We start from the raw sequence: 6,814 nt of genomic DNA on the forward strand, positions 1-6,814 counted from the left end.
CAGAGCCTTTACAGAACTGGTCACTACATTAGTGGAAGAAATAAAAGTCAGATAAGGCCAAAAGTTCTGAAGTGATGTATAAATGGTGTGCTAAATAAGCCAGATGCAAATAACAGAACCTGAAGAACAGAGCATTGGGGTTTCTATTGCTACCATTAAAAATTCCCACAAAATGTAGCTGTTTAACACAAGCCCCATTATTAAATCACTATTTACATGGTTTAGAGGTCTATGCACACTGTGATTCAGCTAGTTTCTCTATTCTGGGTCTTGCAGATGAAAAATAAGGTGTATCTTTCTTTCTAGAGCTTCTAGAGGAGAATCTTCTTCCCAGCTTAGGCAGATTGTTGTTAAGACTTCAGTTTCCTGCAGTTGTAGGACTGAGGTTTATATTTTCTCAATGGCTTTCAGGAAAGGGTTGTTCTTACCTCTCAGAGCCTTTTTCTAGTTCTTGCACATTCTGTCTACATCTCAGAACCAACAAAAGTGAATCAAATGTTTTTCACACTTGGAAACTCTCTTACTCCCACTTCTACAGCATCTGTCTTTTTTCCTGTTCCTTCACATCCCTGACCCCAGTTGAAGAAAAGTCCTTTGGCTTTTAAGAATTTATATGATTAGGTTGGGCCCAGGAATATCATCTAGGATAATCTTTATATTTTAAGGTTCATAACCTTTATTACATCTGCAAAATCTTTTTGCCATATAATATGACATTGTTATGGGTTCCAAAAATCAGGGCATGGACATCCTTGTTAGGAGGCATTATCCTGCCTACCATGCAGAGCTTTGTATTAAAAACAATTGAACACAAGTAGAAAATATAAAAAAATTAAATATCTAAGTAAATGTCCTTCATAAGTGGCTTTCACATGCCAGTTGTGGCATGGGTATGAGGGTAAAGGCTGATTTTAAAGCACTCAAAATGAAAAAAAAAGTCATATAAAATTCATCAATGAAATCAAAGTATCCCCCACCTCAACTTTTAAAAGCCATTCTTTTTCCTGTGTGTTCCTTTCTCAGTTAAAAACATTGCATTCCAAATTATCTTATTCCAAATGAAGCACCTTGTGGTCCTTGTTGTTACCTTCTTCGTTAACATTCCCACAAATAGTAATCCAACGTATCATATTACTTTTTCTTTTGTGACATGCTTCTTCCATTAAATCTAACTTAAAAAATTGAAATGGTGTTGTTACTGTTATCTATTTGCTATGTAATGCATCGACTCAAATTCTAATGTCTTAAAACAATGATTAGATATTTGCAAAATGATACAATTCATAAGGGTGTGGTAAAGATGGCTTATCCCTGCTCCAGCTGGTATTGTTGAGCAGGAAAGTACATTATGCCCTTTGCACTTGCTTAGCACTTCAGCTTGGATTGCTGAAACAGCTAGAACCCAGATGTGCATATGTTTCTCTTCATGTGTTCTACCTACATCAGGAGAATTGGCGTGGACTTCCACACAGCTTGGTGTTTGGGTACAAAGAAGGAGCATTTCAAGAAAACAAGGTTCAATGGGAAGCACTTATCTATGTATCATTTATATCACACTTTCTATTGTCTCTTTGGCCAACCATAGTCATGTGGTCAAGCTCAGAATCAAAAGAGGAGAGGAATCTAATAAGTTCATCACTAACAGAAGTCATTGTTCATCATAGAGGAGGGCACACAAAAGTAAAAGTGTACCACAATGTATTTTATTGCTCCTAGGGATCTATTTTCCTCCCACATACAAGTTATAATCTCCTTCCCCCTACCAAATATGCAAACTCTCATCTAATTTTGGCACAAGGCTTTGGATTAAAGAAAAGAATTTTGCCATCTAAATTGGGTCCAGGTGTGGATAAGAATCCATTGGTATGGTTCCTTCTAATCATAACAATTGTAAACTAGAGATAAATTGTATTCTTCAATATGCCTAAAATACATTGGTAATTTAGGGACTGTAAAGCCACAGTAGACACTACCTCTCAAAAGAAGTGAGAGTGGGAGCTAAATAGCAGCCACTGGTTCTTAGCAATTCTGAAATTTTGGTAGGCACATATACATCGCTAGCTCTCTGATTAGGGCTCACTTTTGCTCCCTTCACAGCTTTGGCTCAGTCTTTTGGGCCCTTGGATTTACCCTCTGAGTTTCTTTATTTCTTCTTTTTTTTTTCAAGAAGAAATGGAGCATATTTTAGGCTGAGAGCTTTCTCAATATTCTTCCTTCTCACAGGAGAGGATTTTCTTTTTTAACTGTCTCAGAACTTTTAGTCCAAACTGGTAGTAGTTTCACCAGCACAGTTTTCTTAAACCCTTGTGATTGAGGGTGCTGTGACCGAGATCTTGAGGATTTTTAGAAGCTTCTTTATCTTTCTCTAAGGTAAATCTTTAAGCCTTTGTGGGACCTCAAAAAAGTGCCCTTCACTATCCCCCTATGCTTGATGTTTATTGTGAGGTTATGTGCTACTGGCAGCACCCAGAACTTGATCATTACCTGAGTTAACTTCCAACTTTGAGAGCAGTTTTCCAGGAAACTCTAGGTAGAAGAAAAAAACATTTGTGTTTTTAACACAGCAAGTCCTATCTTCTCTGTATTTTGTTTAAATTTTGCTTTAACTCTGAACTATTATTTCTTTAGCTCCTTGCCCTTTTTTATTTTATGATAGGAAGATTAAAAGCATCTAGTATGCACTTTCAATATTCTTTCTATAAATCTTAGCCAGACCTATTAATACTTTCATGTTTCTGCAGGTGATAGTGTCACTAATTGTTCTGTAATACATAGCTTGAATACTTTTACTCTAGACCTATTATTGCTAACCAGTAGTAATTTTATCTATGCTCCTCAGCCCTGCACCTATTACCTGGTTACAAAAATCAAATGCCTTGTAGTTTACCATTTTGTTTTGATAGAACTCTACTTCTTGGTTCCAATTTCTGTTGCTGTATAAAAAACCACTTTGAAAACTAGTGGCTTAAAAAATAAACATTTATTTGTTCATGATTCTTGGCTTGATTGGGAAAGCTTGTCTGTGTTTTACAAGGTATCTGTGAAGGGTTGAATGGTACATGAGGCCTTCTTATATATCTGGTGTCTTACCTGGGTTGGATAGAGTGACTGAAGTCAGTCTGGGAATCTCTGTTTCTCTCTTCATATGGCTTTTTAATATCTTACACAAGCCTTGTTCACTGGGCTCCAGTAAGACAAGCCTTACCATGAAAATGCTTATTGAGGTTTCATTTTCATTATGCTTTCTCATGTCCCATTGGTCAAAGCTAATTATTTCTAGGCACATGATCAGTCTGAAAATCAATGAGGGAGAACACACAAAGGCATAGATTTCAGGAAGCTTAGTTGATTGGGGGCCACCAAAATAAATGTCTGCCACAAGATTCTTCAATAATTTTCTCTCCTTCAATCTTTCCTCCATGATCCATTTTCAAAGTTCCTACTAGAGTGCTTCACTTTTGTTTTTATAAAATAGAGATCATATCCAAACTATATTATTTGAATAATATATAATAGATTGAAGAGTTGTTTATGTACATATTCTCATTAATATAAAATTTTTAAGTTTCAGATAAATTGTCATTTTATGGTAACCAAAGACTAGGATCTGAAGTATGTAATTTCAGTTATATTACAATACTTCATTTTTTAAAAGATTAAAAATAACAACTAATGAGCAGGGAGCACTTATTACATGTCAAACACCATGATAAGTGATATATATGCATTATATACAATGAGGAAAATGAAGCTATGAGATGAAACAACTTAACAACATCAATCAGTTGGTAATATACAGGAGCTGGGATGCCAATCTAAGCCTCTTTGTTTCTAGGGAACAGCACAATAACTATTTAAATAATATCATATACTTTACTGTTCTTTTGCTACTTCCTCCTAAATGTTTCTGTTCTACACAATATGTATATTCAAAATCTTCTATAAGCCATAGCTTCATTTCTCAATGTCTTTCACTATTCAACAGACACACAATTCCCTGACTCTGTGCTATCACTCATGTTCATTTGTCCATGAAATGAATTTTCTTTACCTGAAGTTAGGAAATTCTCCTTATTTCTAACATCTCAAATAAAAACAGTTCTTTGTATTTCCTCAACAACCCATATGTTGTCCTCTTCTCCTATATCTAAGGTGACCATATATTCTGGTTTGCATATCCTTGTTTATTCCTATTGTTTCAATGTAACTATTTTTTTTTTACAGTGCATCTGCTGTGCATTTATTGGTAACTGGTGGTTAGGAAGTTAGAGACGGTAGCCCCAGGAAATTAGAGTATACCCCAACTTACTACATATTATCTCAAATTGTTTTTAGCTATCTAAATCACCAGGCCAATAAATCAAAATGCTTAAAACACAAGTATTTTTTTCCTACCTACATATTATGGTAGGAAAGTGTACCTACCAGTTTTCGGTTTCTGCTTTGCGAACTTTGTGAGCGGTAGCCACACTTATCTCCCCAGCAATACCGTAACTTCCAAAGGGAGCCCATTTGTCACCAGATCTTGAACTTTTTTAGCTACATCTTCTACTGGGAAAGCAACAGAATGAAAAACAGGGCTTTTTGGATTGGAGACATCTTGTCCACTTGGAGGATTAGCATTGTGGGGACTTAGAGTATGTTTCTGGAATTTCCCATCTGCAGGAACAGCAACAGGCACTTGCACTGCAGCGTATCTCTTCAGGACATCTGACTGCGAAACAACAGCATGTCCCGGAAGAGGTTCCCATTCCTGTGCTTTCTGAACATTTGAGGCAACTGAGATAAAAGATGGGGCACTGATCTTTGTGTCGTCGATCACATAAATTGGAGGAGTGACTGTTGGTGGATGCTGCAGAAATTGCGGATCCTTAAGATTAGATATGTAGAGGGTTGCTCGGGGGAAAGGCCCAGGTGCAGGTGGGAGTGGTGAGTGACTTTGTTGATTCTTATCAGTTAGACAATAAAGGGTCCACAGGTTGGAATATGGTGGTGGCTGTTCTGATTCGCTTGCTGCCATTGCTAACATCCGAGCAGCAAACTGAGCTGGGTCAGCTGGGCTATAGGCAAACTCTGGTGAGACAGCTGTTGGAGGTGGTGAGGAGGGTAGGGTAGTAGTCTTAGGGGTAGCTGCTTTGGGAGGAGAATCATGAACTGCTTCAGTTTGCTCAGCGCCTAGCTCAGCATAAGTTGATGGAAACTGGGTGGTTTTGTCACTATATCCTGTTCCGGTTACATTGTTCTCCTCTGTCTGTAGATTTTTCCATCCGTGTAGGTACTTTAGATTCTACAGATTTTTTTTTTCCTGGTTCTTTTAAACATTCTACTTTCTTCGTTCATATTGATCCTCTGACCACTTCTGTACTTTAATCTGATGAAGCTGTTTAACCAGATCCTTTATATCCAGAGAACTATTCCCTTCTCTATACATAGTAAGTTCTTCAAAATAAACTACTACAAACTGGTTGATGTTTGATGGGTTGCTTTTGATAGTGGCTCTGCTAATTCCTTCAAGTAGAGTCTTGAGGCCATAGTGTATGCCAAATCTGGACGTTGAAGAAATCATTTTAGCAGGATGTCTGTAACTCAACCTCTTTCCAGCTGCGTTCTTAAGAGCTTCCCCGTTGCCCGCTTGTGGGCGGCTCCTCTCAATGTAACTATTAATAGCCACTTCCACTCTTAAGAGTGCATAGTTTGGAGATGATAATTCTTCAAACCTTATTCCAACTCCTGAGAGTACATTATTAATATTTTTGTTAGAATATTTTAAAAACGTGGGGTTTCTGCCTGTTTCTTGTACAATGTAAACTTTTTTGAATACATCTTTTATTACTATTTACGCCTCCTAGGCATGTTACAGTGCCAGTGCTAAAAATGTTTCTTCAGTAAATGAAAGGTAAGAATGTTCAGAATAATAAAATCACTTCCATATTACAGCCAAACTAGTAACAGTAATTTCCATATAACTGATCATTATACTTGAAAACAACCAATTCACATACGCAGAAATCACTGAATATCAAAGAAGTATTGTAAATTGATCTGTCAGTAAATTGGACATTTATCAATTTGCTTTTAAGCAAATAGGTATTCTATAAATTGATTCTTAGTAAATTTACTAATACTTTCCTTGTTTAATAGCCTTAGAAGAGTCAACCTATATAATTGAAGCACATGATTCTGTATAGTTTTCTTTGTAGGAAAAACAAATTAAGCTGTGCATAATTGAGTTATTTACAAGAGATAACAATAATAACCACTTGTCAAGAGATCAAACAATAACCACCTTTTATTTTCTTCACCCTTTTAGATTCCAAAAGTCCTTTCTGCCTAATCAATGCTATTTTTAACAAAAAAAAAAAAAAGGAAAAATAAAAACTTTATCTTAATACCAAAACCATTTTGAAAGTGATCCAGAATTTAGGAAAAGCCTGAAAAATGTGCAAGCATTATATTTTGCTCCTGGTTCCTGCTGCCTATTCAAAGCATTTCTTTTCATGTGTTAATTCAATAGAAAAGAGACTAGGCATCAAGTCTGTCTCTCTAGTACCTACTACACACTGAGAATGTGATAAATGTATTTATTCATTTTAACCAAATTCTACCACAACAAAACAATTTAGAGGCCTCATGGAGTCTATCATAATGGAATTGTACCTGTACTTTGATTGAATTAAAGCATCCTATATAGAAATCAGCCATTTAAACATCCTCTACAAAGACCTGAATCATCATGTTTTTCTCTGAAGGAGCACTTTATTTACTGAAGTTATAGACAGAGACTAATTAATCCACATTTTGGATGGTCCTACTG

General features: G+C 36.2%; 1 pseudogene; it reads right to left on the minus strand.

Annotated features, from left to right (window-relative positions):
• Positions 1-4,421: 4,421 nt before the first annotated feature.
• On the minus strand, positions 4,422-5,566 carry LOC100388877 (uncharacterized; annotated as a pseudogene).
• Positions 5,567-6,814: the final 1,248 nt, after the last annotated feature.

Source organism: Callithrix jacchus, chromosome 16 (genome assembly GCF_049354715.1).
Source record: "Callithrix jacchus isolate 240 chromosome 16, calJac240_pri, whole genome shotgun sequence".
In the NCBI taxonomy this organism is placed as follows: domain Eukaryota; kingdom Metazoa; phylum Chordata; class Mammalia; order Primates; family Cebidae; genus Callithrix; species Callithrix jacchus.